Consider the following 26,612-nt stretch of genomic DNA (forward strand, 5'->3'; position numbering starts at 1 on the left):
GGCTGTGAAGATCCTCTTTTCGATCAGTAGTGCCCTTTGCGGGTTTTCAACAGCTAATCTCTCATTTCTCTTCTCACCATCGCCTTATAGTGCCCTTTGCGGGTTTTCACTACTAAGACTCTCATTTTCATTTTCTCTGCTCGTCATCACCCTATGGTGCTCGTGAGGGTTTTCACCAATAAGATTCTCATTTTATTTTTCTCATTTTGGAGGCATCTGATTCAAGTGACTGTATCCTCCAATTCTTGAATATTCTCGTTGATTGATCGGAAGGACTTGAAAAGGATTTGGGTAAAAAGGATTTGGATTGAATTACAACTTTGGAACCTCTCAGGCGAGACCATCGCCGAACCATTGTAACATTTTCCCAGTTTTAACTTTTGGGGGAATGTGAATTTTTATTTTGGTGTGACTGAACCCCAGAGAGAGGCTGCCTACGTATCCTTCTGGAATCAAGTCAAACGTAGTTCAAGCACATGAACTATTTTGATTTTCTTTTCCTTTTTCTTTTTTCTTCTTTGTTTTTTTTTCTTCTTTGTTTTTTTTAAATAACATCTTCAGGCTCCAAAGAGGGTAATCAAAGAAAGGTAACTGGCTCAAAAGGGTTAGCAAAGGGTTGATGGAGTTTGGATAGTGAGAATGAAAGTCTTCATCATCCCAATAAGAGAACTTTAATGCTACATAGAGGGTCATGTGTGGACCTTTACAATTTGGAGCCTATTTTTCTTTAGCTTCTTCATGAGGTGAGAGGATACGTTCAGAACGAGTTGTCCTATTTCACAATTCATGGGCCTCACTTTCTTGTTGTAGACACGGGTCATTCTTTGTTGGTACAATTGCCCATGGCAAACTGCGACCAATCATTTTTCATCAATCAGTGTCAATTATTCCAATCGGTTCTGGACCCAATCTTTATCCTCAATCTCGGCTTCAACAATGATCCGAAGAGAGGCATAAAATCCGGGGCTTGACAGTGTTTTAGGATCTAGGCATGAAATCCGCAAGCATGTCATGTCATTAAAATCTGCATTAACAGAACTCAAAAGAGAATAAGAAAAGTGACAAGATTAAGAAAAGAAACATTCCTCAACAATGAGATATTAATTTCATTTGCTCTTTTTTTAAAAAAAATTTATTTTAAAGATAGAAGGGTTTACATCAGAAAGTAAGACAATAAAGTAAAACATACGGATTACACCCTGAAAATAATCTGGATGCAGAAAAGATAACAAGACCAGCTACCGAGACTCCCGTCTGACAGGGAACTTTCAGGTTTGGCGACCGTTTGTTTTTTACTTTTCTTTTGTCTCGGCAATGGTTACCATGGCCTTCAGTGCCAGATCAAATTCCTCATCATCACAGATCATTCCAACGACTAGCCCAGTGTTGTGAGCAGGTAACGTGTCCCACTGCTCCAGAGTGGTATTTCCATCTAGCATAAGCTTGGTGCGAGGGGGACTCGGGGTTTGGCCGATTCGAGGACACTGGCCGTAGTAAACCTAGCCCAATTAGCTTTTGAAACAAACTTGAATATAATTCACCAATAGGGGTGAACTGATTCCTTCTGAGGGGCTCTCTTGGGCGAGGATTGTATTGGGGAACATTTGGCTGGGGATTAAATGGAGCTTTGGTAGGGACGAGCATTTCTGGGATGTGGAGCTCGGTTTTGTGTATAATGCTCTAGCCGCGTGTAAGGTCGCACATTCATCATCGCATAGGGAGGCGGTGCCACGACATAAACATCATCTTGATGGGAAAGTAGTGTTGTGGGACCTTAGGAAGCATATACCTCTAGGATGAAGACCTAATGTGTTTTTCTTATTAATCTTCCAAGATTTGAGTAAGAATTAAGGAACAATTGGTTGAGGAACTCTCTCCCTCTCTAGAGCACTTTCTCACTCTCAAAATGTCAGGTTCTTACTTAAAAAATGGTCCATAGAGTCTATATAACGAAATGAGGTCGGGTTATAAAAATAAAAAAAATGAAGCTCCGAAGCAGAATCTGCGGTCGCATATGCAACCTCATAATCCTTCTGCGGTCCGCAAAATGGGCCGAGAAATGGCCCTCCGAAACTGGCCAATCCTGCCCCCACTCTGCGGCTATTGTGCGGTCCGCAAATATATTCTGCGGTCGCATAATGCACCGCAGAATCTCCCTCTGGATAATTTTCATGTTGGTTATGCGGTCCATGTGCGGCCCGCGAAATGGTTTTGCGATCACATAATTAACCGCATAATACCATCCAACCTTGCCTAGTTTCCTGCTTCACTTTGCTACCATTCTGCGGCCCGTAGAGTGATTCTGCGTCCGCATAGTGGGACGCAAAAATGTCTTCTTCTTCCAAAAATTTTCTTTTACTTCCCAGCGCACTGTTCAACTCAAAAGGTTCGTACCCCGGGTTTTTAGGCAAAATTCACAGGGCCTTACACATATGTTGTAACATTGAATAGTTGTAGCCATTCTTATTATTTTCTTGGTCCTATTTCAGATATGGCTGAACAGGGACAAGTTCGAATTACTCCAAGTGGGAGTTCTCAAAGTCAAGGAAGGGGACAACATGGAGGGATACGTCGTCGCAGGACTTATTTCTGTAATGATTCAGACTCGGAGCCTGAAGTCATCAGGAATGTTCTAAGAGCGAGGAAAAATGAGTTAAGGGATCAGAGGGCTAAGCGAAGGGAAGGAGAAAAGAAATTTATGTAGTTTAAGGAATTTTAAATTTGCCCCAATACTTCCATTCCTGAACACGTACACCTTTTTCAGTTAAAAAGAGCTGAGTTGGCTAATTACATAAAAATTACTGATGGGGAAGCATTAGCTATTTTAGCGGACTCTTTTCGAGGGCCTTGGGGTGAAATCTTAACTGAGATTTATCATGATATTTGGCCTAGTGCACCTTTTAGCGTATATGTGCAAGAGTTAGTATTCGATTGGTACATGGATGTCCTAGCAAATATGTAAATTGTTATTATATATTTTATATTAATGAAATTTAAATTATGTTCTTTGTCTCACCAGTTACATATATTATTTATTATTTTATCTTGTAATGGATTGAGACATGAAATAAAGTACACACTAAGAAGTGATTTTAATATTAATTAAAATATTTAGATATAGATGATGAATGGAAATGTAGTGACCGTTCGATTCTATACTAAATATAGAATTAATATTATAATTAATTTACTTGAGTGTGTAGTCATATGCATAAATTGACTGAAGTATATATTGATGAGTTAAACTTGTAATATTGTCTCTAATAACAGACATGGCATCGAAAAGTATCATTGCTGACTTGAACAAAGGTGACAAACTGAATGGTGAAAATTACGACATCTGGAGTCGTAAGATGTGATATGTACTCGAAGAGCAAGATGCTCTTGAAAGTATTAACCATGTTATGAGTCACCTAGAGGAGGGTAACACTGCCCAACACAGGAGGGATTTGAAAACTTACAATATTTGGAAAAAGAAATATTCCACTGCACGTGGTATTATTGTAAGTTCAGTTGCTAATGATCTCATCCACGAATGTGAGTAATACAAAAAGGGGCACATTTTGTATTGCTCACATTCAAGCCATGTGGGCACATTTAAGATAGGCATATAGGGGTACAACCGTGACTCGCCTTCGACAGCTGACAATCAAGTTTGACACGTACAAAAAGCGTCACGATCACAATGTCAAGCAACATCTAAGGGTGATGTCAAATATACTTACTTAACTCAAAAGTGTTGGCTATGTTCTCTCTGATGAGCAGCAGGTTCAAGCAGTGATTCGGTCTCTTCTCAATAATTGGGAACATCTGAAGGTTAACTTGACCCACAATGATAGCATCAAAACTTTTGTTGATGCTGCCCGTCATGTGGAGCTTGAAGATGAGGGGCTTGGTACTACTAAAGCTGTACCTAATGCCTTTGTGGAAGAATCAAGTGGTACAAAGAGATTAAGCTTCAAGCGGAAGAGAAACTGGAAAAATGACAGAAAGGGTAAGGAGACCGGAGAAGGATCCTCCAAGAAAAGAAATATGCCAAATTCCAAAAAAGGTAAACGGTTCTACAAGAAGGAAGACAAGGGCAAGATGAAGTGCTACAATTGTCAAGTTCTAGGGCATTTTGCTCGTGAGTGCACTAAGCCAAAAATCCTAGCATTTCAAAATACATATCTAAGTGCTATATATGTTTCTAGCACTGTTTTACTAACTGAATCTTATCTTGTGTGGATTATAGACTCATGGGCCACCGACCATGTGAGCCGTGATAGAGAAGTATTTATAGAGTTTCGTCGAGTTCCACCTGGATCAAGGCATGTATATGTAGGAAAGAATGCAAAGCTTGAAGCCAAAGGGAAAGGCACTTGCAGAATGGACATGCGTGGTGGCCGATCTTTGATGTTGCATGATGTCGTATATGTTCCAGAGATTCGACGAAACTTAGTGTCTATGTCTGTTCTTCCAGATTTAGATTTCAATTTGAACTTTAGTCGCAATATTCTTAGAAATACTCTAGTCAATGTTGTTTATGATTTTGTACATCATTATGATGGTTTTATTGTGCTAGATTGTAATCCTTCTACGTATAACTATTATGTTGACTGTTGTGTTATGGCTTGTTATTCTAGTAACAATGATGTTGGTGTTATTACATGGCATGCAAGATTAGGTAACATAGGGTAGGATCAAATGAATAGATTGGCCAAGGAAGGACATTTGGGTTCTTTCTCTAAATTTGAAATGCCTACTTGTGAAAATTGTCTTGCCGGAAAGATTAACATTTAGAAAGGCTAAGAGAGCTGATTTTCCATTGCTATTAATCCATCAAATATATGTGGTCCAATAAATGTAAGGGCTAGATCTGGTGGTTTATATTTCATTACGTTCATTGACGATTTCACGCGTTTTGGTTATGTTTATTTGATTTCTCATAAATCTAAAGCACTCGGATGTTTTAAGAAATATTTAAATGAAGTTGAGATCAATTAGACAAAAGGATTAAGACCTTAAGAACCGATAAAGGGCGTGAATATCTTTCAAAAGAATTTGAAGAATTGTGTAATGAAAAGGGCATCAACATATAGTTAACTATTTCTTACACACCTCAACAAAATGGTGTAGCAGAAAGGAGGAATATAACACTACTGGACATGATAAGGTCCATGATGGCACATGCAAATTTACCTATCTCTTTTTGGTGAGGTGCGTTATTGACTGTAGCCTACATATTGAACAAATTGCCTTCTAAATCAGTATCTTCCACTCCTTATGAGCTATGGTCTGGTCACAAACCAAACATAAAAGATTTACGATCTTGGGGTTGTGCTGCATATGTAAAGGATTCTTTTAGCAAGTTTGGTAAATTAGGTCCAAAAGGTAAGAAATATATCTTTATAATATATTTAGAACACTCCAAAGGATATATGTTCATTGGTGAATTAGAGGATGAAAGTGTTACTGAGATTGAATCACGAGATGCCACATTTCTGGAAAATAATTTTTCAAAGAAGGGCTAGGTAAAGAATGGGGAGCCTCTTTATGAAATGTTGAACTCAGATAGTCAGCATGTGTCTTCTGACACAATTGATAATCAAATCGATCAAGATCTTGTTCTTGATTTGAGTGGGAGTTCTCAATCCCAAAATCCTTATGACGAATCCAAATTTCAACTATGATAGAGCACCAGAAAAATATACTGAAACGTACTTATGAGATTGAAGATTACATTTTCTTGATATCTCCCACAGAAATGGATGAGCCCAAGTCTATGACCGAGGCTTTATCGAGCCCTGGAAAAGATGAGTGGGTGAAAGCAATGAAAGAAGAATTAGAATTCATGAAAACCAATAAAGTATGAGATCTAGTTGACCTTCCGCCTGGGCGTAGAGCCATTGGGAACAAATGGGTTCTTAAAGTTAAACGCAAAACAGATGGGTCAATATAAAAATACAAGGCACAATTGGTGGCAAAAGGCCTTACTCGAGAAGCTGGAATAGATAATGAGGAATCATTTTCACCAATTGTGAAATTTACCTCAATTCGCTTAATTTTGGATATTGTTGCATGTTTGGATTTGGAATTACATCAAATGGACGTGAAGACAGCTTTTCTCAATGGAGAACTAAACGAATAAATCTACATGGAACAACATGTAAGCTTCATCGTTAAAGGCCAAGAAAAGAATGTCTTAAATTGAAAAGATCTGTTTATCGCCTGAAGCAATCTTCAAGGCAATGGTATTTGAGATTTCACAAGAAGGCGATCTCATATGATTTCACCATGATCAGTGAAGACCATTGCATTTATGTGAAGAAGTCCAATGGGATGTTTGTAATTTTTTCTCTTTGCGTGGATGATATTTTATTGGCCGGAAACAATTTGGAGTATTTGAAAACTATCAAATCATGGATTTCAAAGTCATTTGACATGAAAGATATGGGTGAGGAAGACTATATCCTTGGAGTTAAGATCTAAAGAGACCGTTCAAAAAAGTTATTGAGTCTATCTCAATAAACTTAAATAAAGAAAATTTTGGAGCGTTTTTGCATGAATAGTTGCAAATCCATGGATACTCCTATATAGAGGTGAAACTTTAAGCCTTGAAATGTGTCCCAAAATCAAAAATGCAAAGGAAGACATGTCTCGAGTTCCGTATTCAAGTGTTGTCAAGAGCTTGATGTACGCTATGATGTGTGCTCACCCAGACAGTTGTTATGCCGTAGGTCTGGTAGCAGGTATCAATACAATCCTAGAAGAAATCATTGGAAAGCTGTGAAGAGAATTTTCAAATACCGGAAGGAAACTGCAAAATTTTCACTATGTTATAGTGGAAATGATTTATACTAGAGAGGATATACAGATGTTGATTGGGCTGGTGAACGGAATGATAGAAAATCAACATCTGGTTATGACTTCTTACTTAATGGCGGTGCTATATCATGGAAAAGTAAGAAAAAAAATATGTACATCCCTTCAACGGTGGAAGCTTAATTCGTGGTTTGTGCGTCTGCAGTACAAAAAGTTGTTTGGTTGAAGAGATTCTTTGAGCATTTGGATATTACAAAGAACTCTTAGGGTCCTATGAATCTATATTGTGATATTCAAGTGGGTATTGCATACACAAAAGATCCTAAGTGTCATAGCAAGACCAAACACATTGACATCAAGTATAACTTTGTAAGAGACATGGTAGCAAGTGGATAGATAAATTTGCAGTACATTCGTACGCGAAGCATGTTAGCTGATCCATTTACAAAGGCGATATCTAGAGACATGTTTGAGAAACATGCAATGGCTCTAGGTTTGCGACAGATATGAATATATATTTATGTATTGTAAAATGACTTGATTATTATAATATGCTCATCGATATTTGACTCTTGAATTTATGCTTATATCTCGTATGCACGTGATGATGTTTTGTTGATTAAGAGTGTGTCAAACAAGTCACGAGATTGGCTCTCTCACACGAGCAATCACCTCTTACGTTAAGAATCGTGAAGAGATGATACCCTATAGAACCTTGGATAAGGCGATGTTATATTTACTTATTAAGGTCGGTCTTGTCAACTAGTCAGACCTGAGTTCGTGGCTTGTGCGTCTGTAGTACAAGAAGCTGTTTGGTTTCAGAGATTCTTTGAGAATTTGGATATTAAAAAGAACTCTTAGGGTCCTATGAATCTATATTGTGATATTCAAGTGGCTATTTCATACACAAAAGATCCTAAGTATCACAGCAAGACCAAACACATTGACATCAAGTTTAACTTTGTGAAAGACATGGTAGCAAGTGGATAGATAAATTTGTAGTACATTCCTACGCGAAGCATGTTAGCTGATCCATTTACAAAGGCGATATCTATAGACATGTTTGAGAAACATGCAATGGCTCTAGGTTTGCGACGGATATGAATATATATTTATGTATTGTAAAATGACTTGATTATTATAATATGCTCATCGATATTTGACTCTTGAATTTATGCTTATATCTCGTATGCACGTGATGATGCTTTGTTGATTAAGAGTGTGTCGAACAAGTCACGAGATTGGCTCTCTCACACGAGCAGTCACCTCTTACGTTAAGAATCGTGAAGAGATGGGACCTTATAGAACCTTGGATAAGGCGAGGTTATATTTAATTATTAATGTCGGTCTTGTCAACTAGTCACGCTTATAAATTTTAATATTCGATTACTTGTTTTGTAAGCCGGATACGAGTTTCTCCAAAAAGTTGGATTTGAGAATTATTAAAGTGAGAAACTCGGGTTAGACTGTCACGACCCAAAATCCCATCACAGGAGTCGTGATGGCACCTAGTCTCTAAGACTAGGTAAGCCAATTTCCATTACATTTTTGAAGCTATTTTTTTAAAACTAACAACGGATATAATTACAATATAAAACCTCCCAAGACTGGTAGTACTGAGTCACGAACTCTAGCTGAATACATAGAATGATCATCGGGACCGAATATACAATACTGTTTGATTACAAGTTAACAATACAATGAAATGAAAAGACTCCAAGGGACTGCGACGACCAAGCAGCTCCACCTTGAATCCTTACGATTCCGCTTTAACTCTGCTCAAGTCCGTTATCTTCAATACCTGGCTCTGCACAAAAATGTGCAGAAGTGTAGAGTGAGCACACCACATTCGGTACCCAGTAAGTATCAAGACTAACCTCAATGGAGTAGAGACGAGGTACAGTCAAGACACTCACTAGTTTAATAACCTGTGCAATATAATATACAAAATAATATGAAATAAATAATAATAGAGCAACATGAAACAACCAGTGATATGCACAACAGACAACAAGAATACCATTAATATCGCTCAACAATTCTCTTTCAAATATAATTCTTCCAATAATTCTCTTTCAAGTCCTTCAAATAAATGTCTTTCACATATAATTCTTCCAAATAATTCTCTTTCAAATATAATTTTCTCAAATAATTATTTTTCAAATATAATTCTTTCAATAAATATTTTCAAATATAATTTCCTCAAATAAATATCTTTCCAATACAACTCTTTCCTTTAATACTTTCTAAGTAAAAATCCTTCCAAATAAATATTCTGAATATAATTCTTTCAAATAAAAAGTCACCATGTGACACCACATTTCATAATCATAAACATACGGGTCTCAGCCCATTTTCATATTTTTACGGCACCTCGTGCCCAGAATTAAATCATCATATTTTCCCGGAACCTTGTGCCCTCATTTCATATCACAACTGCACGGACAATTCACGTACCAATTATCATTATCATTTAATCACAGTACCTCATGCCCACATTTCATATCACAACTGCATGGACAATTCACGTTTCAAATATTCTTATTATTTACTTACGGCACCTCGTGCCCACATTTTATTTTATAATCCGCTTGGCAATATCCTCAGGCTCTCAATTTCAATATAAATCAGATTGTTATCAATTTACCAACAACAAGACAAGTTCCACAATGTATAAAAATGAACATAAGAAAATAACAACATCATATGAAAATTATAAACACCACAACCCCACATCATTACATATCGTCCCTGACAATAGTCACCCTTATCGCTCCTATTGCCACCCTTATCACTCCTATAGCCACCCTTATCGCTTCGCCCAGACAATATCAATAGCCACCCTTATCGATCCTATTAACACCCTTATCGCTCCTATAACCACCCTTATCGCTCTGCCCATATAATATTCGAACAAACACAACAACAATGAAATGCCACCCTTATACCCACATAATATCAATGGTGAAATGCCACCCTTATCTTCCCAAAATAATAACTCACACAACACAATAATTTACACGGAAAATTAACATGACAATATAATAAAATCAATTTATATCACAATTTGCCCAATGGCCACAACCAAAATCCAAAGATATAATAAAATCAATTAATTTCACAACAAATAGCCCAAGGCTCCACACAATGTATATAACACCCAAAAATAATCAATAGAGATAGAAAAATAATCAATATAGGGCACACCTTCATTAATCCAAATTTAGATAATTATATTAACACCTTTTCTTAAGTTCATTTAATTAATTATTTGCAGAGAAAAAATTCATAATAAAATTAAATCCCACGAATATCAAACTCACGAAATTCACATAAATATACAGGTAATATGCACATCAAATCGTCATATAAAAACAAATTCAATAAATGCGAATTGAAGCATGGTAAAGAGATGACTAAATAAATGCCAACAATTATTCAATTTACTACACAATATGCCCAAGATTCTAACTCAATAAAATTTGCTCATATAAGCCCGAGTACGTACTCGTCACCTCACGTACACGGCTTTTCACATTTCACAAATGGCACATAAGACTCGATGCTTAAGGGGTAATTCCCACACTCGAAGTTAGGCAAGACACTTACCTTTTTTGAAGTTAGGCCGATATTCTAAAATAGCCTTCTCGCTTGAATTGACCTCCGGATAGCTCAAATCTATCCAAATTAATTGTACAACTTCATTAAAATTCATCGGAAATAATTTCGGATAATAATACGTCGACTTAAAATTTTATTCCAAAAAGTCAACAAAAGTCAACGCGGGACCCGCCTCTCGAAACTCGACATAAATTTCATGAAATCCGAACACCCATTCCGATACGAGTTCAACCATACCAATTTTATCGAATTCCAATAAAAAATTGACCTCCAAATCTTAAATTTAAACCAAGAGGGTTATCTAAAGTTTTCAACCCAATTCACTAATTTAGTGATAAAAACAACAATAGATTCATGTAATTTATCAAAAATCAAGTTAGGAATTCTTATTCCAATGTTTCCCTTGAAAATCTCTCGAAGCATCACCTCACCCGAGCTTCCGTGGTCCAAAAATGGAAGAATGACACAAATTTGGACTTTATTCTGCTTCCCAGGGGTTTGTTCTTCGTGTTCGCGAGACTCCCCTCCCAATTTCTTATACATTACGAGATATAAGCTATCATAGTCAACACTGTCATTTGTTGCTCAACTCCCAATTCCTTATATATTACGAGATATAAGCTTCTAAAGTCAGCCCTCCACAATAGAGATTTCCAAACTCTTCCCGGATAGACTATAGTGTATCCACCATAACATTTCATACAGAACTCCAAATGACAAATGGTTTACCTTTATGATAACAAGACACAAAGGGCTACAACTTTCATTTTTAGATCATCTCCAAATTCTTTATAGATTGCGAGATATGAGCCTCTAAAGTCAGACGACGAACAATAAAAGTTCCTTCTTCGCGAACGCGAAGAACAAAGTCCCAACAGCAAAATCCTTCTTCGCGAACGTGAGAGGATCCTCGTGAAGGCGAAGAACAACACCAGAACCAACAACCAGCAGCATCAAAACACCCAAACTTGGTCCGGAACCACCCCGAATCAAACCCGAGGCCCCCGGGACCCCGTCCAATCATACAAACCAGTCCCAATACATAACACAAACCTGCTCGAGGCCTCAAATCACATCAAACAATATCAAAGCCACGAATCATACCCCAATTCAAGCCTAATGAACTTTAAAATTTCAAATTCTATATCTTGTGCCGAAACACATCAAATCAATCTAGAATGACTTCAAATTTTGCACACAAGTCATAATTGACATAAAGAAACTATTCCAATTTCCAGAATCGGATTCTAGCCCTGATATCAAAAAGTCAACCCCCCGGTCAAACTTCCCAAAAATTCATCTTTCGCCATTTCAAGCCATATTCCTCTACAGACCTTCAAATAATTTTTCAGACAAGCTCCTAAGTCAATAATCACCATACGGCGCTATTGACATCATCAAAATTCCATTCCGGAGTCGTCTTCACATAGTTCCGACTACGGTAAAATTTTTAAGACTTAAGCTTCCGTTTTGGGGACCAAGTGTCCCAAATCACTCCAAATCATCCGGTAATTGAATTCAACTACGCACGCAAGTCAATACTCATAATAAGAAGCTGCTCAGGGCCTTATGCCGCCAGATGGGGCTTAAATTCTTAAAACGACAAGTCGGGTCGTTACATTCTCCACCTCTTAAACAAACCTTCATCTTCGAACGTGCTAATAATTATTCTGAAGTTACCGAATTGATGATTTTTACTTTTACACATATACTCACTGTTGGTCCCACGTTACTACATTGGAGGTAAGTCCGGCAACACCATCTCATTTGAGATTATTTCTTTTATCCATATTTGTGAACCTTAAGACCAATTTCTTACACTCCAAACATTTTCAGAAAGTCCGATTTTTCATCAACGCACGATATTAGTCTCAACTGGCTGTAGCAACTCGTGCCTACGCACACATCAACTTTCTTGATAGTGTTAAAGTACTTCAAAATTTTTCTGGAGTGTTACATTCTTCCTCGCTTAGGATCATTCGTCCTCAAGCAGATAACATAATTTATCTCTTCTTTCACACATATCAATTTCCCAATTTTTTTCTAACTCCCAAATTTTTCAGAAAATTTTGGCAGAGTCTCCACTGTAAATGGGCCTATCCACCTGCCAGAGTAACACCTAAAGGACTCCTAACAACACATCCGCAAGGTATATATTAAAAACACTGATCTCAGCATTACAAGCATTGCATTATCATTATGATATCAGGACATGAAGTACATCATATGTATTCTCATCACCACATCTCAGGTCTTAAAAGCTGTTCATAATTAATTCCAGCATCATCAATTAATCTCATATTAACCAGTACCTCGTTTTATTTTTTTTTACAACACTGACAACATAATATGAGGCATGAAGACCTTATAACTATTTGCCCCATTTAACGAGTCACATTTAACGCCACTTGAGCACTCATCTTATAGGTTAAAACTCAATGTTTACAGCACGAAAATGGATGAATATGCACAGAAAATATACAAGAATTATCAGATAAGCCTAATAGGCATGACTCCCTATTAATATTATTGTACAAATTAATTTCACAAAGGGAAAATTTTCAGCTCATAATATTTTACCACAAGGACCTCGTCCTTATATAACTTACACAGTAACTTGTAGCCCGGTTTAAATATTTCACATTATATATAAAATGCGAGGATCTCATCCTCAACTCCGAATCACAAGTACTTGCACATTATGCCAACTGAAATTTCAATTTTCTTTTCTTTCTTCTATTCAATATATTTCATAAACAGTTTTCACAACACATAATGAACCCTCATACCGGTAGGGCGTATAATTCATAAAAATTGGAATCAATTATTCCGAAACACATTAAACCCACTATAATGAATAATAAAAATTACTTTTGGACTTATAGCCCTCAATGGTGTACAAAAATAAATGACAAACACGGGCTCACACCTTCAAATCTCCCAACAGGGATAAACATATAAGTGGGTCATAAATTTACGAAGCTCACCCATAAGTGGAGCATAATAGGAGGACTCACCTCAATATTCAGAACCGAATCAAATTAAGGAAAATATCCTTTTATAATAAAAATCAGGATCGTACCTGTAACGACACCATCTTTTGTATTGGCCTCAGCCAAATTATAGTGATTAAATTAACGGGTCGGGCCTCCACCTCTTAGGCGCCCACTACCCGTCTGTCCTCCACCTCTAGCTGACTGTGCACGTGGAGTATCAACTGGAATAAAGCTTGTAACTGGAGTGTTCTGATGAAATCCACCCCTCCTAAGTCTGGGATAATCTCTCATGATATGCCTAGTATCACCACACTCATAACAACCCCTATGAGGTCGCGGCTGCTCGTACTGAGTCTGTGCCGAATAACTAGAATAACCACTGTAAGAATCTCGTGTCGGTGGTGCACTATAAACTGGAGCACTCCGAGTAATCTGATGTGCGGACTGAGCTGACTGGCTGCTCGAGCCTCCGCTATAATGGGTTCTAGCTGAAGAGTAAAATCCACTGAACCCTTCAAATCTTTGAGACCTTTTAGCCTCCTTAGACTCCCTTTCCTTGCCTAAAACACCCTCAATCTTCCTTGCAATCTCCACTACTTATTGAAATGGAGCATCAGTTTGCAACTCTCTAGCCATACATATTTTAATATTATAATCGAGGCCCTCAATGAATCTGTGGACCCATTCTCTGATTGTAGGAACTAAGATAGGTGCATGGCGGGCTAACTCACTGAACCTGATAGCATATTCTAACACTGTCATAGTGCCTTGACGCAACCGTTCAAACTCCGTGTGCCACGCATCTTGGAGAGTCTGGGGAACAAACTCTTTCAAGAACATTTCCGAAAATTGAGTCCAAGTTGGTGGTGTTGCATCAGATGGTCTACCCTCTTCATAGATTTGCCACCACCGATACACTGTGCCTGACAGTTGAAATATAGTAAAGGAAACTCCTTTAACTTCACAATACCCATGGTGCGGAGAATATGGTGACAATTTTCCAGAAATCCTTGGGCATCCTCTATAGCTGTGCCACTGAAAGTTGGTGGATCATATTTCTTAAACCTTTCAAGTCTCTTTTGTTCTTCTTCTAATGCCTCAGGCCTGACCTCAGGCCGAACCAGAATAACAGGTTGTACCGATACTATACCCGGAACTTGACCAACGTGAACCTGCTGCTCTGGAGTTGTGGTAGGAGTCTGAGTTACTCCCCCAATCTGCGAAATATTTGGTGCAACAGAGATTAATCCCGCCTGAGTTAATGTACCAAACATACTCAGGAACTGTGCTAAAGTATCCTGAAGTCCGGGGTAACAACAGGTGCTTCTGCTACCTGTCCCCCAACTGGAGCTACTAGTGGCTACTCAACTGTTGTTCTGACAGGTGCTCTAGTCGCAGCACGTGCACTTCCTCGACCTTTACCTCAGCCCCGGCCTCTTGCAGCCCTAGCAGTATGTGCGGATACCTGCTCAGCTAGCCCGGTAGCATGTGTCCTCTCCATCTGTGAGACAATGGAGATGCAAAGGTTCAAATTCCAAATTCAACAAATTCCGCACGACACGAATGAAAGAAATGGAAATTTCCTAGCAGTTCTGTAGCCTCTCGAAGATAAGTACAGACATCTCCGTACCGATCCGCAAGACTCTACTAGACTCATTCGTGACTCGTAGAACCTATGAACAAAGAGCTCTGATACCAATTTGTCACCACCCAAAATTCCACCACAGGAGTCGTGATGGCACCTAGTCTCTAAGACTAGGTAAGCCAATTTCCATTACATTTTTTAAGCCATTTTTTTTGAAAAACTAACAACGAAAATAATTACAATATACAACCTCCTAAGACTGGTAGTACTGAGTCACGAACTCTAACTGAATACATAGAATGATCATCGGGACCGAATATACAATACTGTTTGATTACAAGTTAACAGTACAATGAAATAAAAAGACTCCAAGGGACTGCGACGACCAAGCAGCTCTACCTTGAATCCTTACGATCCCGCTTTAACTCTGCTCAAGTCCGTTATCTTCAATACCTGGCTTTGCACAAAAATATGCAGAAGTGTAGTATGAGTACGCCACGGTCGGTACCCAGTAAGTATCAAGACTAACCTCAATGGAGTAGAGACGAGGTACAGTGAAGACACTCACTAGTCTAATAACCTGTGCAATATAATATACAAAATAATAGGAAACAAATAACAATAGGGCAATATGAAACAATTAGTAATATGCACAACAGACAACAAGAATACCATTAATATCGCTCAACAATTAATAAGTACAATTACGCACAATTAAATCAAGTCCTTCAAATAAATGTATTTCACATATAATTCTTCCAAATAATTCTCTTTCAAATATAATTTTCTCAAATAATTATTTTTCAAATATAATTCTTTCAATAAATATTTTATTTTTCAAATATAATTCTCTCAAATAAATATCTTTCCAATACAACTCTTTCCTATAATACTTTCTAAGTAAAAATCCTTCCAAATAAATATTTTAAATATAATTCTTTCAAATAAAAAGTCACCGTGCGACACCTCATTTCATAATCATAAACATACGGGTCTCAGCCCATTTTTATATTTTCACGGCACCTCCTGCCCATAATTAAATCATCATATTTCTACGGCACCTCGTGCCCTCATTTCATATCATAACTGCACGGACAATTCACATTCCAATTATCATTATCATTTTATCACAACACCTCGTGCCCACATTTCATATCACAACTGCACGGACAATTCACGTGCCAAATACTCTCATTATTTACTCACGACACCTCGTGCCCACATTTTATTTTATAATCCGCCTGGCAATAGCCACATGCTCTCAATTTCAACATAAATCAGATTGTTATCAATTTACCAACAACAAGACAAGTTGCACAAGGTATAAAAATAAACACAAACAAATCACAACATCACATGAAAATTATCAACACCACAACCCCACATCATCATATATTGTCTCTGATAATAGCCACCCTATTGCTCCTATTGCCAACCTTATCACTCTTATAGCCACCCTTATCGCTCCTATTGCCACCCTTATCACTCCTATAGCCACCCTTATCGCTCCGCCCAGAAAATATCAATAGCCACCCTTATCGCTCCGCCCAAACAATATCAATAGCCATTCTTATCGCACCTATTGCTACTCTTATCGCCCCTATAGCCACCCTTATCGCTCCACCCAGATAATATTCCAACAAACACAACAACTGTGAAATACCACCCTTATGCCCACATAATATCAACGGTGAAATGCCACCCTTATCTCCCCAAAATAATAACTCACATAACACAATAATTTATACGGGAAATTGACACAACAATATAATAAAATCAATTCATTTCACAATTTGCCCAATGGCCATAACCAAATTCCAAAGATATAATAAAATCAATTAATTTCATAACAAATAGCCCAAGGCTCCACATAATGTATATAACACTCAAAAACAATCAATAGAGATAGAAAAATAATCAACATAGGGCACACCTTCATTAATCCAAATTTAGATAATTATATTAACACCTTTTCTTAAGTTTATTTAATTAATTATTTGCAGAGAAAAAATCCATAATAAAATTAAATCCCACGAATATCAAACTCACAAAATTCACATAAATATACAGGTAACATGCACATCAAATTTTCATATAAAAACAAATTCAATAAATGCGAATTGAAGCATGGCAAACAGATGACTAAATAAATGCCTACATTTATTCAATTTACTACACAATATGCCCAAGACTCTAACTCAATACAATTTGCACATATAAGCCCGAGTACGTACTCGTCACCTCACGTACTCAGCTTTTCACATTTCACAAATGTCACATAAGACTCGATGCTTAATGGGTAATTTCCCCACTCGAGGTTAGGCAAGACACTTTCATTTTTTAAAGTTAGGCTGATATTCCAAAATAGCCTTCTTGCCTGAATTGACCTGCGGATAGCTCAAATCTATCCAAATTAATTGTACAACTTTATTAAAATTCATCGAAAATAATTCCGGATAATAATACGTCGACTTAAAATTTTATTCCAAAAAGTCAACAAAAGTCAACGCGGGACTCGCCTCGTGGAACCTTACATAATTTTTATGAAATCCGAACACCCATTCCGATACGAGTTCAACCATACCAATTTTATTGAATTCCAATAACAAATCGACCTCCAAATCTTAAATTTAAACCAAGAGGGTTTTCTAAATTTTTCAACCCAATTCACTAATTTAGTGCTAAAAATAACAATAGATTCATGTAATTTAACCAAAATCAAGTTAGGAATTCTTACCCCAATATTTTTCTTGAAAACCTCTCGAAAAATCACCTCACCCGAGCTTCCTTGGTCCAAAAATGGAAGAATGACATGAATTTGGACTTTATTCTGCTGCCCAGGGTTTGTTCTTCGTGTTCGCGAGACTCCCCTCGCGTTCGCGAGACTCCCCTCGCGTTCGCGATAAACAAATTCTTCAAAAGTCATTTTCAAACTCTTCTCACACACTCTCTAGTATAATGGTCATAACTTTTTGTACAAAACCAAATGATGAATGGTTTGCCTTACTGAATATTAGATTCCAAGGTCTATAACTTTCATTTGTTGCTCAACTCTCAATTCCTTATAGATTACGCGATATAAGCTTCCTAAGTCAGCCCTGCGCAACAGAGATTTCCAAACTCTTTCCGGACAGCCTATAGTGTATCCACCATAACGTTTTGTACACAACTCCAAATGACAAATGATTTATCTTTTTGAAACCTAGACACAAAGGGCTACAACTTTTATTTTCGGATCATCTCCAGATTCCTTATAGATTGCGAGATATGAGCCTCTAAAGTCAGATGACGAACAACAAAAGTTCCTTCTTCGCGAACGCGAAGAACAATGTCCAACAGCAAAATCCTTCTTCGCGAATGCGAAGAACAACACCAGAACTAGCAACCAGCAGCATCAAAACACCCAAACTTGGTCCGGAAGCAACACAAATCAAATTCGAGGCCCCCGGGACCCCGTCCAATCGTACCAACCAGTCCCAATACATAACACGAACATGCTCGAGGCCTCAAATCACATCAAACAACATCAAAGCCACGAATCATACCCCAATTCAAGCCTAATAAACTTTGAAATTTTAAATTCTATATCTTGTGCCGAAACACATTAAATCAATCTGGAATGACTTTAAATTTTTCACACAAGTCATAATTAATATAACGAGGCTATTTCAACTTTTAGAATCAGATTCCAGCCCCGATATCAAAAAGTCAACCCTCCCCCCCGGTCAAACTTCCCAAAAATTCATCTTTCGCCATTTCAAGTCAAATTCCTCTACAGACCTCCAAATAATTTTTCGGATACGCTTCTAAGTGCATAATCACCATACGGAGCTATTGACATCATCAAAATTCCATTTCGGGGTCGTCTTCATACAGTTCTGACTACGGCAAAAATTCTAAGACTTAAGCTTCTATTTTGGGGACCAAGTGTCCTAAATCACTCCAAATCATCTGGTAACTGAATTCAACCATGCACATAAGTCAATACACATAATAAGAAGATGCTCAAGGCCTTATGCCACCAGACGAGGCTTAAATTCTTAAAACGACAAGTCGGGTCGTTACATAGACATTTGGAGATTTCTAGACCAAGTATCTGTAAGGTTATGAGTGATTAAAAGAATAATACACACACGCCAATTTAAGGTGAGAGCACCGTAATACGTGTTTCATACCACGTGTACTATCGACCAAGGATAATGGAAGAATGAATCCATGCTTCTTCATTGTGTAAGATCCCAAAGAAGTTATATTATGTTTTATTGAAATTCCCTTTGACCTTTTACTGTCTATTGAAGTACCAATCAGTGTTGCTACTTTAGCATGTCACTAATAGCCATGAGTGATTCGGGAATGCAGTGCATGTCTAGGAAAGTAGTTGATTTGGAATGGAAATATTCGAGTAGAATGGGAAGAGAAATAAAAAGATTTGTTTTAGTAATTTAACTTGTATTCATAGGTCGGCCATTACACTTACCATGAGGCTATCAGATATAATTATGAATACAAAGTTATTCATGAACTCGAGTTCACCTCTTTTCAAGGATGAGGGATCGACTAACAAGCTATAAGAGTAGCGAATGATGTCTGTGGTATTGCGAGTAATAAGATCCTCATGCTAGTAGTGAATCCTTTTGGTATGTGATTGGATTTCTACATAGAGCTTTAGTACAACCTTTGATTGATTTTGGAATGTTACAGCTCTTTGTGCTCGCAGGTCGCACTAACTATTTGCCAGTATGAACTGTGTGTCAAAGACATCGGTCTAGCCCACTATGAGTGAAGTGGGAGATATTGGATTGTGGGTCATGGGTCACTCCATGTGGGCTGACTCGACCCAGTTAGGAGAGATAACTGAGAGAGATTAAGATAAGTTACCACTAAATCACAAACTCCCACTAAAGTGAACGTGCAAAAAAGGGAGTGGTGGATTATCTTCCTTAACCGCTATTACTCTTCCTATTTATTTTAAAGAGAGAAATACAGAACTTTTTTTAAGCGTCATATTTTTCTCTCTGACTAATCCTTTCTACACGAAAAACACACACAAGTTAGGGCATTTAATTGGTGAAGGTTTAACTTTATTTCCTAGTGATTCAAAGGTTGATTTGGGACAATTCTTTTGGTGGTGAGTTCAACGGTTTCCGCTGCGTCAATAAGGTACACAACTCGTCGTTCTTGCCCCTCGTTATTATGTAACAGATATAATGGAAGTCTAAAACAAATAAGATATGACTTGAACTAAAACAAGATAAGGTAATTCATCTCTAAAAGTATAGTATTTGTTGAAACTTAAGTCACCATAAAGTTAAGGCTATTGTGGCCAAGAAAATTACTTTTGAAAGGATAAATTATATTTTTTGCGACGACTTTCTAAAATTAAAAAGTCGCCACCAAACGTCTGTGTTGTAGGTCGTCCCTTTGCTCTCCCCCTTCTAGTATCGACCTACTATCCTACCCTTTAGTGGCGACTGTTTTGGCCTGTAGTGGCGACACTTTCGCCACAATAGCTGTTTATCCTTTCAAAATCAACTCACCTGGCCGCAATAGCCTTAAATTTATGGTGACTTTAGTTACATCAGTTTTGACATTTATTTTAGCAATTATAGCCATTATAAAAGTTGAATATGTCGCCATTAAAGTCATTATTCATTGATGGTCTACCTCAAATCTATTTATTTTTTTTGTCGCATAACTGTTTATGTTTTGTAGAAACTTTAGTTGTCACTAATTATTAACTATATCGACATTAAAAGTCGAATGGGTCGCCAATTATTGATTTGGAAACCTACAATAAAATATATTTGCGCTTGATGGTCATAGAAACATTATAAATATCATTTGATCCAATGAATAGTCATGTAGTTCATAACATAAATATGAAACACTCCCACAAGATCATTTTCACGTGCTTAAGAAAACAAAAAATTACTTAGTCATTTATGCACTAGAAAATATTCAAAATGTGTGGTAGAATGCACGTGTCCAATGACATTTCAATTATTTAATCTATAAAACAAATAGCCTAACTATGTTCGCTAACCTCTAAACTTGATCAATTCGATGACTATAATTTGGCTTTTGCCTTAGGCCTACCCATAACGATGCAATTCAAAATTCAGCCGAATATCCACTCACCCAATCTTTAAGTATTATTTCTCACTCATTTATAGCATCTACATCGATTAACATCAACAACTGAACCTTACTTTTAGCATGATCCATATTAGCTCAATAGTTTATTTTGAAGAGAAAGTTAACACTCACTTGGAAGTAAACGTCTAGCAAGTTCTTCAATTATATGAACCACATCCAATTCTTCAAATCTAGCAAGTTCTTCAATTATATGAACCACATCCAATTCTTCAAATCAACTAGCAATGTATTAAAGTTCATCACAAAATGGCATGCATGCTCACAAAATGAAGCCTGAGTTGGTTTAATTCTCAAATAAGTGATTCATTCCTGGATTCAAAGGGCAACATGTTATACACCTGTAGGAGCAAAAAATATTAAAAATATATCTTATATTATATAGATGTGCAGGAATAATCTTTTCAAGGAATTCAATAACAAATATTTATAGAATTTAATTTTTGGAAATGGAAGTCTAAAGCAAATAAGATAAGAGTTGAACTAAAACAAGCTAAGATAAGGTAATTTATCTCTACAAGTATAGTAATTGTGGCAACTAAAGCTGCCATAAAGTTAAGGCTATTGTAGTCAAGAGATTTGCTTTTGAAAGGAGAGGATAATTTTTTTCTTTTTTGTGGTGACCATATTCGCCACTAAAAGTAATAAAGTCGCCACCAAACATATGTATTGTTGGTCGCTCCTTTGGTCGTCTTACTAGGGGCGACCTACTATCTACTTTTTGTGGCGATTGCGTCGCCATAATAATATTTTATCCTTTCAAAAGCAACTCTATTCGCCACAATAGCCTTAAATTTATTGCGACCTTTTGTTGCATAAGTGCTGACATTTTGTAGCAATTATAGCCGCTATAAAAGTTGAATAGATCGCTATTAAAGTCATTATTTATTGGCAGTCTACCTTAAATCTATTTTTGTCTCATAATTATTTACGTTTAGTAGCAACTTTAATTTAGTCGATACTAATTATTGACATTAAAATTTGAAGTTCTACTTATGAAATAAGCAAGGATAAAAATTCAAGACCATCCACTTTGAGAGCTATTTGTGTACTTCAGCCCTATAAAAGGGACATTCGATGAATTTTTTATGTAAATAAACCTTAATTGTCACGACCCAAAAATCACAAATTGTGATGGCACCTAACCCGACCCGTTAGGTCAGCGAATTAACAGTTAAGACAATTCTAATAAAATAAAATGTGATCAATAATCGATATATCTGGATTCCAAACAATAACCCAAGGCAATTAGAAAACAGTCACCTCATATATGTATCATCCCCGCATGTAGCAAATAATGGCAATTAGTAGGAAAAATTCCCTCAACAAAGTTAGGCAAGACACTTACCTCAAGCAAGCTAAGTCGATACACTGGAAGCGCCATCCCGCTCAAATCATCCTTCGAACGGCTCGCAACTAGCCAAAAGCAACTTAAAGGAATCAAATAATACCTAAGGAAGGATAAAGGTAGAATCTTTGATCAAAATCCCGAAATCAACTAAAAAGTCAAACCCGGGGCCCGCACCTTGGAATCCGACAAAACTTATAAAATCCGACAACACATTCAATTACGAGTCCAACCATACTAATTTCACTCAAATCCGACTCTGAATCGATGTTCAAAACTCAAAAATTCACTTTCGGAAAGTTTAGACAACCCCTCCCCCCCAATTTCTCTTTTGAAACCCACTATCAAATGCCAAAAACAAAGATAGATTCATGATATAAAATAAAAAATGAGTAGAGAACACTTACCCCAATTCACATGGTGAAAATTGCTTCAAGAATCGCCTCAATCCGAGCTCCATAGCTCCAAATATGTAAAAATAGTTGAAACCCCCGAAATATAGCTTCTGCCCAGGTAGTTACCCTTCGCTATCACGGAAAATGCTTTGCGATCGCGAACCACAACTTTTATAAGCTCAAAATCGCCCTTCGCGATTGCGGAAAACCAATCGCGATCGTGAAGAACAAGCTGCCCAACTCCTCCCGATAACCTCTAGTATAATGGTCATAACGTTTTATACAAAACTACAAATGACCAATGGTTTGACTTTTGAAAACTAGACACCAAGAGCTACTACTTTCATTTTTGGATTATCTCCAAATTCCTTATAGATTGCAAGATATAAGCTTCCAAAGTCAGCAATATGTAGCAGAAATTACTTCTTCGCGAACGCGAATTTGTCTCCCCAAACGCGATTCACAAACCCCTTTCTCCCATTTTCTCTTTGCGAACGCGATGCACACTGCTGTAACCAAATACCAATAATTAAAATGGCCTAGAAATGGTATGAAACCACCTCGAAACTCACCCGATCCCCTCGGGACCCAGTCCGAAAATACCAACAAGTCTCAAAATATATTACGGGCCTACTCAAGGCCTCAAATTACATATAACAACATCGAAACGACGAATCGTACCACAACTCAAACTTAGAAATTTTTAAATCTTTCGATTTCCAAAAATCGTGCCAACCATATCAAATCAACTCGGAATAAACTCAAATTTTGCACACAAGTCCAAAATGACATAACAAAGCTATTCCAATTCCCAGAACCACAATCTGAATCTGATATCCTTAAAGTCAACACTCGGTCAAACTTATGAATGTTTTAAACCTTCAAATTTTCAACCTTCCAATTAGCGCCGAAACCTTCTAGAAATATCCAGATGCCAATTGGGACATATATCTAAGTCCAAAATCACCATCCTGACCTAATGGAACCATCAAAACTCCATTCCGGGGTCAAATACACAAAAGTCAAACTTGGTCAACTCTTCCAACTTAAAGCTTCAAACATGAAATTCAGTCTTCCAAATCACTTTAAAAAAACCTGAAAATCAAAATCAACGATTCACACAAGTCATAATACATCATACAATGCTGCTCAAGACTTGAAATAACTGAACAGAATGCAAATGCTTAAAACAACCGGTTGGGTTGTTACATTCTCCCCCACTTAAACATACGTTCGTCCTCGAATGTGCCAAGTGTTGTTCCTAAGCCTTCAAATCACTGTGTAACCTTACCATGCATATACCCAGGGGTGATCCGTCACCCAAATCCATATAAGCCTGACGATACAACATAATTGAAGATCCTTAATTCAACCTTAGCCCGTAAAACTTAGAACCCAAATATCAAACATCCTGAATTCCTTACAAGGCCAAAATCTCGCATCTACACACTGTATAAATTTGAACAGGCTGTATTAAGTTATAACCATATTCCAAGATGTAATCACATGATATACCCCATCACTCAGATACTCACAGCAGTATCTGCTGACCACCATGGCTGCCCAAAAACAAATTCGGTACCGGTAGTAAACCTCATATCAATTAAAACCTCATTCAAAACCTTCAAACACTGCCGACGATGAAAGAAACACGCAAAATCTCTTAACCACTCATTTGATCAATAAGCCAAGAAGCTCACTCGTCCGACCAAGGCCATTGACCAAATCTTCAGCAGAAATATTGTATCATTCTTCCAAATATTCCTTATCCAGATACGATAGTGCAAATTTCAGGTTTAGAAACCTCACCTCGGCCAAAACAAGCAACCCAACCGACAAGTCTCAACAAAAACCATATGGAGCCCCACACAACGTGATTTTGTACACTTAACAAGTCATAATTCAGACATGATCTAAATTGGTAGGAAAGTTAAATAAGAAGACTACTAAGCAAGTTAAATAGGCAGGGTAATTTTAACAATTTCCTGTGAACTATTTTCAACAAGGTGAAAGAAAAATACACGAAATAAGCATAAGGAGTTACATTTCATCACAGTATTGTTGTGGCGTGCAACCCGTTCCCATCATATCAATCCACATAAGGTACCCATCAAGCCATAATACTCAGGCTCACTGATCGCATGTGCGTCAATATCAAGCACGATAGAGTGCACCAATATAACTGTGGGAAGATGATTAAGCACAGACAATACTAAGAAACACAAGCACAACTATGGTGTAACAAGCAAGTCAACACCACGAGGTCCATCTCGCACATAACACCATAAGGCCTAAATGGAATTACAATATATGTGCGAAGAAACATGTAACCCGTCATAGCATAGGATACGAACACACAACATAGACCAAGGTGCGGATAACATCCATTTCGCCCGATGATATACATGTGGTAACAGCTGCACATGAGCAAGGAAATCCTATCCGATACAGAATACACATTCTCATTAGGCTCACGAGTAATCCCCAAACCAAATTCCGATCATCCCCTAAACAGGTAATTAACCTTCCAAAATCCATAACAACCTTTCCATAACACCAACCATCAGTCCTCCAATCCCCAACATTTCTTCAAAATTCGCAATCAAGGAATAGTCTGCCAACGAGAATATCCAGTACATGAACCTCACGAATACCAGAATCTTCATACCAGAACCTCACGAATACCAAGGGCTACAACTTTTATTTGTGGATAATCTCTAAAATCCTTATAGATTGCAAGATATAAGCTTCTAAAGTCAGCCTTGTGCAACAAAAAATTCTTCTTCGCGAACGCAAATCTGTCTCCGCGAACGCGATTCACAGACCCCTTTCTATCACGACCAGAAATTCCCACCTTCGGGATCGTGTTGATGCTTAACATTTCACTTGCTAGGAAAGTCAACATTAGAGAAATTCTTAAGCCAGGTTTTAAACAACTCAATTAATTAAACCAATTGAACTGAAATGAAACTAAAACGAAGTGCGAAGTGGCATAATACCCAAAAATATCTAAGTACAACCAAGATCTGGAGTCACAAGTACATGAGCTTCTAGAAGTGCTATCAATAAAGTCTTAAATAAGCACAACTGTCTCGAATGAAATGAACAGTCAATAAGAAAAGAGAAAGGGGACTTCAAGGTTTGCGGACATCAGCAAATCTACCTCGAGTCTCCAAATATGCCAATCCGAGCTAATGTACCTCACGTACATCTGGGAGCAGTACCAAAATATGCACAAGAAGTGAAGAGTCTAGTATGAGTACAATCAACCCAATGCACTCCGTTAGTGTCGAGCCTAACCTCGACGAGGTAGTGACGAGACTATGACAGGACACTCACATAATGAAACCCATGCAAACGAAAATATACGTACAACATAACAACGATAAAGATTAAACATGTACTATTGGGAAGGGGCATGCGAAGGGGAACATGATACGATAGCTATAACAGAAATAACAACATAAAACAGTAAAGTAAATCACCAACCAATGGAAATGAATAACATAATGAATAAAGACTGCACGACATCACCCATCGTGCTTTTACTCTCAACCTCACCATGGAACAACAATAATGGCACAACATCATCCTTCATGCTTTTACTCTCAATCTCCCCATAAAATGATAAATACGACACGACATCACCCTTCGTGCTTTTACTCTCAATTTCATCATGAAACGATGAATATGACATGGCATCACCCTTC

Source organism: Nicotiana tabacum, chromosome 15 (genome assembly GCF_000715075.1).
Source record: "Nicotiana tabacum cultivar K326 chromosome 15, ASM71507v2, whole genome shotgun sequence".
Taxonomy (NCBI): Eukaryota; Viridiplantae; Streptophyta; class Magnoliopsida; order Solanales; family Solanaceae; genus Nicotiana; species Nicotiana tabacum.